An 8,380-nucleotide genomic window follows, 5' to 3' on the forward strand; every position below is an offset into this window, starting at 1 on the left:
TAAGTTATAATTAAGTATTTGTAATTACCCAAGTGGGTACCTTTGGACGAAACTTACTGGATGAACTTACTGGACGAAACTTACTGGACGAAACTTACTGGACGAAACTTTGGATGAACTCGAAACTTACTGCTGAATGACCAGTTGGAGTACAGACACAACGCACAAATAACGTGCACACTTGACAACGAATGGACGTGGTTGTGTCTAATATGAATCTTCATAATTCAATACATTGTGTGTTGTAACAGACGTACTTAATGCACTCGTGTGAAATAAAGAAACATTTTCTGAATTTTGGTGCCTGCAATTTTTTGTTGCTTTTGTGTAGACCATCATTCTTAACTGTCACCATTTTTGTTGTCACTCCTGTCTCGTAAGTCTTCAATTAACACTTGATTTAATGGTAGATTTAAAGGGAATAATATTTTGACCCCCAGGCAAGATGAGTGCAAAAAGAAAGAGCTATTCTGTCGAGTACAAGAAAGGAATCATGGAGGACTCCCCGGGGGCAAGAATCTTATGGCTTTCTGCAAAGAGAAGAAGTTGGATCTCCTAATGGTCCAAAAATGGCGAACAGAGTACAATAACCTTAGTCAACAGGTGGATGAGGAAAATGCTAAGAAGCACAAGAGTGGATCGGGTCGGCAACCATTATTTCCTGAGCTGGAAGACATCATCTGTGAATGGATTGCTGACAGGAGAGCAAAGGCTTTGGTTGTGCGCAGGGCTGATATTCAAGCATTTGCCCTCGCAATGGCACCACAGTTAGAAATATCCCCGGAAGAATTCAAAGCATCACAGCACCGGCTGGATGGCTTCCTTCAGTGATATGAACTGTCTCTAAGATCGACAACATGGTTCAAGCTGGAAGATACTGAAGTTATTATTACCCGTGCACTGTCATTCAAGTCCTTTGTTGATGGCATCGCCTTTTCTAAATACCAACTCTCCAACATGATTGTTGTGGATGAAACCGCAGTGTTTATGGGCCAAGGATCTCAAACCACAATTGATCAGAGGGGTGCCTCATCAATATACATTTCCTCCATTGGTTACAAAAGTGTACGTGTTACCTGTATTTTGGCAATCCCTCTGGATAGAAAGAAAGCCCCACCTCTAATCATCACTAAGGGCAAGAAAGATAAGGTTGAACGTGTTTCAGGTATTTATGTTCTTGAAACCGAAAAAGCCTGGTGCACACAAGCAATTGTAAGGAAGTGGGTCAATTTAATGCTGCCACTTGTTTTGCGAGGTGGCCAAAGAGGTCTGCTAGTCTGGGATTCAGCCAGCACTCACTGTGCTAAAGACATGAAGAACTTCCTTGTAGAGAGAAGAATAGATCAAATGATTCCTGCAGGAATGACTGCCTATCTCCAGACTCTTGATATTGCAATAAAAAAGCCATTCAAGGAACATTTGCACATGGAAATCAATGACTACATTGAAAATAGAATGGAGAGAAATCAGCATGGAAACTGTGAAGCTTAGCCTGCAAGAGGTCGTGACTTGGGATAAAATCACTGACAGCTGTGTTCCCAATGCACTACGAGCAGGCTACATGGACAAGACGTGCTCATTTAAGGAGAGCACTTTGCTGGACATGAAAGATTGGGGCCAATGGTTCTACAGGAAATGGAGTCACAAGAAATTCAAGCCAGAATTTGGGGTTTGGAGAGTTATGACGATGTTCCAGAAGAAGATGACATGACTGTATTTGAATAAATGTAGATTTTTGTACATGAAAGAATAAGACATCCCCTGAAAATAAGCCCTAATGCATCTTTTGGAGCAAAAATTAATATAAGACCCGGTCTTATTTTCGGGGAAATATGGTAATAGGAATTTACCTACTTTGAATGTTATGGGGGTCTTGCCTACAATGCAGTGAAGCCTCAGAGGTCAGCAAGCTGATGACTGTGCGAGCAGGGTTATCCGTGATACATTCTCGGGGAGCAGAACGGGCCCAGCCGAGCTGGGAGACAGAGGCATAGGCTCCCAGTCCCCTTGTCCTGAGCATTTATATAGTTTGCCGGGTGGGGTGAGGGAGTTACACGTAGATTTGGCGGGAAAGGTGGTGCCTGCTCTTCCACTGGAGGACGTGACCTCCTAAGATGGGTGGAGGTCTGTCGACTCAGATCCTTATCTTGCTCCAGACCACCTCTCCTCATCTGTTGTAAAAACAGATACGTGGCTGGAGGCAGTTAATCAAAGCTATTTAGAAGCTTTTTCTGTAGGCACTGTGGGCCCCCTCCCATCCATCTTCCTCCCACATTTTCTAACTTCTACGTAACACTAACATCAAGTTCAGATGCCTAAGATATTGAAGAAGTTAGAAATAGATGTACTTATAGAAAAGACACACATTAGGTGTCTGCTCTGTGCCACACCCTGCACCTGGCCCTTAAGGAGTGGGGAAGGAAGGACAAGCAGCCAGAAAACGGAAGTGCAATTTATTTGTATGCAGTTTATAAGACACAAGGTCTATGGGAATTCTTCAGAGGAAGCAATGGACTCTGATGTGGAAAACCACGGAAGGAAGATATACAGTATTTTGTTTGTGCTGGGATCGTGTCTTGTGAAACCGAGGAATGGAAGCACGGACCAAGGAGAGGCGAGGAGTTTTAAAAGAGGATAGTTTATTAAAAGTAAAGAGTAAAGAGTTGCAGCTCTCGGAACGGAGAGGGGGTCCCGACCAGGTTGCCCAGTGATTGAGGCAAAAGTTCTTACTTTCACACCTTCCCTCGCCTGCTTGGGGCAGGGGGCTGGTGCCTTCTGGTGGAATTCATCCGTCAGGTCTGTCCTGTGTGCCCAGCATGAAGGGATGAACGAACACATCCCTACCTGTCAGATCTGCTCCTCTGTGCAGCCAGAAGGGATTGGAGATAATTTATTAACCTCAAGGCACATTCTCATATCTTAGTCCTGGAGTGAAGGAGACATTCCAGAACCTGGAGTTTCAGGATATGGCTGCCTTTTCTTTATCCCACCAGGGACCTCCCTGTTTGCCTAACAACATGCTAACTAACCTGTCTCACTGGAAGAGGGGATTTGAGTTCAGCCCAGAACCTGGGTGAGACTTGAAGCAGCGTCCCATCCATCCCGTGTCACCAGCCAAGCAAACCCTTGGGGACCAGTGCTTCCTTGGATCCTTCTGATCCTAGGAAAGCTCCCAGAGACCCTGCAGACGTCCCACATGTAGGGAGGTGACATGCGTGGGTCCAGGACAAAGAGTGACAACTTCTGGAGAGAAGAACTTATTTCTTTTGGCTTTATTAAGTGTTTATAAGGAAAAGAAGTTAGTTTGTGAGAGGCCAAAAATCATTCTTTTAACTTGAAAAAATTAATTTTTATTAAAAAATGTTTGATTGACAGTGTATGGAGATAAAAATCGCTAACTGCCAGAAAGAGAGGTCTTATAAAAATGCAAGGGCAGGGTCCCCCACGGCAGCTTCTGGGGGAGAAAGCCTTGTGGGGTGGAGCCCAGACGCTCATGATGGAGACCTGGGCATCCACGCGTGCTCACCACCGCTGCCAGGATTCATTCCCTACCCTGCTTCTTTCTCCCTCTTCTCCTCCCCCTTCCTTTTCTGAGTATCTGCCTCTACTTAGCCACACATTATCTAAATCCTACTTAAGATAAACAGGAAAAGGGATTTAGGAGTTAGAGTGGAAAAGTCCTTGAAACTTTCAGCTCTGAGTATGAAAACAAAAGGAGGTGGGGTAAGAAAGCAAAAAAAAGTGCAGAGAGCTTTCTAAGAACTAAATGCTGAATACTATTTTCCATTTTCCACATAAGATTAAAGTTTCAGAAGGTAAGTTTTGAAGGGTATATGCACTGAGGATGGGGAGTGGAGATAACCAATTGACCCTAAAGAAATGGCTTGTTCAAAGAAGCCCCCAGCCGTGTAAAGGACCCTTGATGCTCCTGCAGGACTAGACTGTGATGTACACGCTTCTTCCAGCCCCCACTCCCAGCCTCCTGACCAGCAGTGGGGCTCCCCCGCCCACTGGCCACCAGCCCTGCACAGTCCTGCTGAGTGTCTCTGGTGTGTGAGGAAGGCAGGAGGGGAGGCCCTGCAGTGCGGCCTGGGAACAGCGAGGCCACCCTGAATTACCTTGGTAGAAATAGAGAAAGTCATTCACTGACATCCCAAAGGTCACAGGAGGGAAGCTGAGCCCAGCTCTGCTGCCCACTTTTTCAGCTGAAGGATGTTCATGGGCCTGGGGTCCCAGGAAGAACCCTTAAAGTGCTTGTGCTGTGAAATAACAGAATTTTTAAGGCATGAATGACCTCAAGTGCCCTGAGACTGTTCCCATTCCTGGGGTCCTTGCTCCCCACCTCTTCAGAGGCCATAGGAATAGAGCCCCTCCTGTATGCCTGTGTACAATTGCTGTCACTCCTCCTTTCAGCCTCGTACACCACCCAAGGGTTCCCCAACCTGGAAGCAGAGGACGGCCGCTGCCATCCCCACCTGAAGCGGCCTGGTTGCTGCTCCTTAAACATAGCTTGATTCTCTGCAAGTTTCTCTTGGTACAAAAGTTTAGGGTTCTGGGGCCTGAGGTGGGTGATGGCGGCAGGTCCTCCAGACTCCGCTCACATTGCCCAGACACGGCTCAGAGGAAGAGACAAGAGTCACTCCCCCTCTAAGCACACACACCTGGAGGCTGCCACCACTCAGCGGGCTCCTCGTCTCCAAATTGCATGCTGTTGGGACCCACATCTCTCTTGACCACGGGAAACCCCAAAGAAGCAGAACTCATGCGGCGAATGTGCAAAGGCCAAGGCCAGCAAGACCCTGGGGACGTGACTGCAGGTCCGCCCTCCATTGCTGTTCTCCCGTGAGCTCTGACCACCCCTCAAGGGCGCGTGCTGGCAGGGCCGGTGCCCCCGAGGCTGGGGCAGGCGGCAGAGGGTGCAGAAGGTGGAGGAGCCTGTGAGGACCACAGGCCTCTGTCCCAGCTCACACATGCCTCGTGCCTGCCACTCCTCCTGGGGAGGGAATAGCCTTCCAGCAGAGGCCACAGACCATAACTCACCCACACTTCCCATAATTGCAGCCTCCATCTGAATGGGGCCCGCTGGCATCCCCAGCTGTCTGACGTCCAGAGCCAAGTCTGAGTCTCCAAGCTGAAGATGTCCCCAAACGCTGGGTCACAGTCCGTCGCTGTGTTCAATCAATCCTGTGCACATCCTGAGCCCAAAGTGAAGCCCTCTTCAGAGGCACAGGAATGGCTGTAGAGATCATCCCCAGGAAACGTTGTGAGAGCCAGTTTTGCTCATATAAAACCTGATGCGTTCACAACTGCCAGAAAGACAACATTCTATTTGGGTACTTTTTGAATCAAGTAAGTAAATTAGAAAAAACGCAGCAACACCTGTACCCCATTTGGGGCAGCCCCAGGATGAGGATCCAAAGGGCCATCTTGTATTTCACCGGCCCGGGAACATTTGTTGTCACGTTTTAAGGTGTGCGCAGTGGGCTTGCCCTTCAGGACCACCCTGGGCCAGGCGGCACGGTGGCAGTTGCCAATGCTTGAGCACTGCTGGGAAGTCCTGAGGACAAGAAAGAGACAGACGCTGTTTAAGGGGCTGTGTCCCCCACTCAGGCTGCTCGGGGGCCGTTCTATGGGAAACACAATGATGGGTCTGACTGTGAAGTTTCACACCCATCTTAACCAATTTTATTCCATTTATAGTTTTTGTTTAATGAAAGAATGTTATGTGATTTAAACATTTTGAGTAAATTTAAAAGAAACTAATCATTATAAAATTAAATTATAAGCATGTTATATCTGACAATATGGTTTTCTACATCAGTAAAATATACATATATAACATATATATATAATATATACAACATATACACATAATATAGTGTTTTTTTTGTCTCATTGAAATATTTTACCAGTATTACATCTTCTCTAGAGATAGATCTCAAACTTTATTATGAAAGACAAGTTCTTACATATTGTTACAAATAATTGTGGTAAAATTGACAATTTTTATAGCATTATTTGATACCAGTTTGAGAGATCCTAGCATAGTGTTTATTTATGCAACTTAGCATATTTACCAAATCAAAAGCACACGGATGCAAACTAACAGCACCATCGTAAGCACCACTCAGAAAGGAAAAACACTGCCAAACATACACTGTTGCTTCAGTTTCCATGTTTTGCTGATATATATATATATATATATATATAAAGTAGTGAAAGAGCAGTTTATTAGAAGAAAAAGGACACACCAAAGATTTGGAGCGGGCTCCCGAGCAAAAGCAAGGCTCAAGAGACTCACAGGCGCTGTGATATTTTTAATGAATTGAACAAATTCAATTAAGGCCTTACAATGACTATAACTGCAGAAAAATTGTTGGCAATGAAAGGAGAAGTTTTAACTCAAGCTGTAATATTAAATAAATTTGACTATGTTAAAGCTTTGTTTTAAACATTTTGCAGAGATGGGTATTGAGGTAGCTAAGATTTTGTTTTTTAAATTATGTTGTTTAACATTCAAAATGTTTCAGATACATTATGAAAATATTTTTGGAAGAAATAGGAAAACATTCTTTGATTTCCTTCAGATTGTATATTTACTAATTAATGAATTGAAACAATCATTTAGAGCTTTTTTTTCCTGATTAATCATTCAACTTTGGACCAAAAATGTACTGTCACTCTCTTGAGCGTTTACATCAGAGGTCAGCAAACTGCAGGCCAGGTCTCACTCACCACCTGTTTGTATGGCTCATCAGCTGTGAGTGGGTTTTCCATTTTTAAATGATTGAAAAGAAATAGAAGAAGAAGAACATTTGTGATATGTGAAAATCGAATATGAAATGAAAATTTCCGTATCCATTAATAAAGTTTTATTGGAACACAGCCTGATTTATTTGTTTACACATGGTCTGTGACTGCTTTTAAGACACAGGGCAGAGTGGAGTAGTTGTCAGAGACTGTATGGCCCATGAGCCTAAGCTATCTGCTACCTGGTCCTGTACAGAAAAATGTTAGCAACCCCTGATCTGGATGAATTTGATGAAGGAGTCTCCTGAGGCTACAAAGGGAATAATTTAAAAATCATTTGCATGCTCCGCTACTTCTCTGATAGAGTGAGTCAACATTTTGCAACTGAAAACACCATACAGAAATAAACTTATTGGTAGGACTGTAGTAGTGTTTCAAAATCTTTTGTCAAATAAAATACACCTTGTGATATTTATTTGTTCATTGAATCTGCAATTAGTAAATGTTATCCATTTGAAGTAGGATAAACTTACGGCAATAAAATGTCAATTTGTGGTTTTATATTTGTGGCCTTTGGCATAAGGTCGCATTTAAAAATGGAGTCTGTCCCTGTGCAAACGTGAACTCCATCAGAACATGAGAAGTGAAGGATAAAGGGAGCAGGGATGCCCAGACACTGAGCCCCAGCCTCTAAGGTCTGTTTCAAACACCACCTCCTCAGTGGATGCTGACCATCTTGGTTCCAAATGTCCTCTTTCCCTCTGGGTGTGTAGGGGTCGTCTCTCTTCCCGCCCTCCTCCTTCCCCACTAGAAACATTCTTAGAAACCTTCCCCTGAGTCATCTCCTCACTGAAATTCTAAGTTCCTTAGGATATGTGAAATGTCTAGTCTTCATTTCTGAACTGAGTTATGCCCTTAGGGAGATTTGCAATTTACTCTTGAGTTTTTACACTTTCCCCAACTTTCGAGTTAGAACAGGGAGCTAACAGTAAGGAAGAGCGAGTGTTAGCTTCGTGACAGTACAACTGACCAGGGGTTTACAGTTAAGAAGCATCTTTGCGTATGTGACCTCAGCTGAGTCAGGAAGAATCAATCATAATTCTACAGGTGACACCTGTGGCTTGGCCCGAGCTCAGGGTCTCACTGGAATCAGGACCACATGTATGGTCCCTGTTCAGTGTTCACCTCTGCCCTTTCAGCTCAAGAACAGACGTCTCAAGCTGTGCCCGATGGCAGGGGCCAGAGTAGGAAAGCGGGTCCTGACAGGTATCCCGGTGGAGGGACTGAGGAGGTCTGTGCCCAGGGGACACACTGGGCACAGGCATGAAACTTTTCCTGGATGTTTCACCTTCTCATTTAGTCCTGAGACAACCCTGTGATGGTTCCTAGATCCCCATCTTGCAGATGTGGAAATGCAAGCTTCGTGAGTTGAGTGATGTGCCCAAGGTCAGACCGGTGGGACCCGTGGGGTCTCAAATCAAGCCCGGTTGTCTGGTGTGGGAGCTGCATCCCTCCCATGAGTCTCCCTCTTATCCTGCCACATGCGCCTGTGGTCTACAGGGCTGGCTGTGCTCATCTGAAACCAGGGTGAGAGCCAGGGAATTAAAGATGGGACTGAAGGCCAATGCAA

The sequence above is a fragment of the Rhinolophus ferrumequinum genome, chromosome 27 (assembly GCF_004115265.2).
Source record: "Rhinolophus ferrumequinum isolate MPI-CBG mRhiFer1 chromosome 27, mRhiFer1_v1.p, whole genome shotgun sequence".
Lineage (NCBI taxonomy): Eukaryota > Metazoa > Chordata > Mammalia > Chiroptera > Rhinolophidae > Rhinolophus > Rhinolophus ferrumequinum.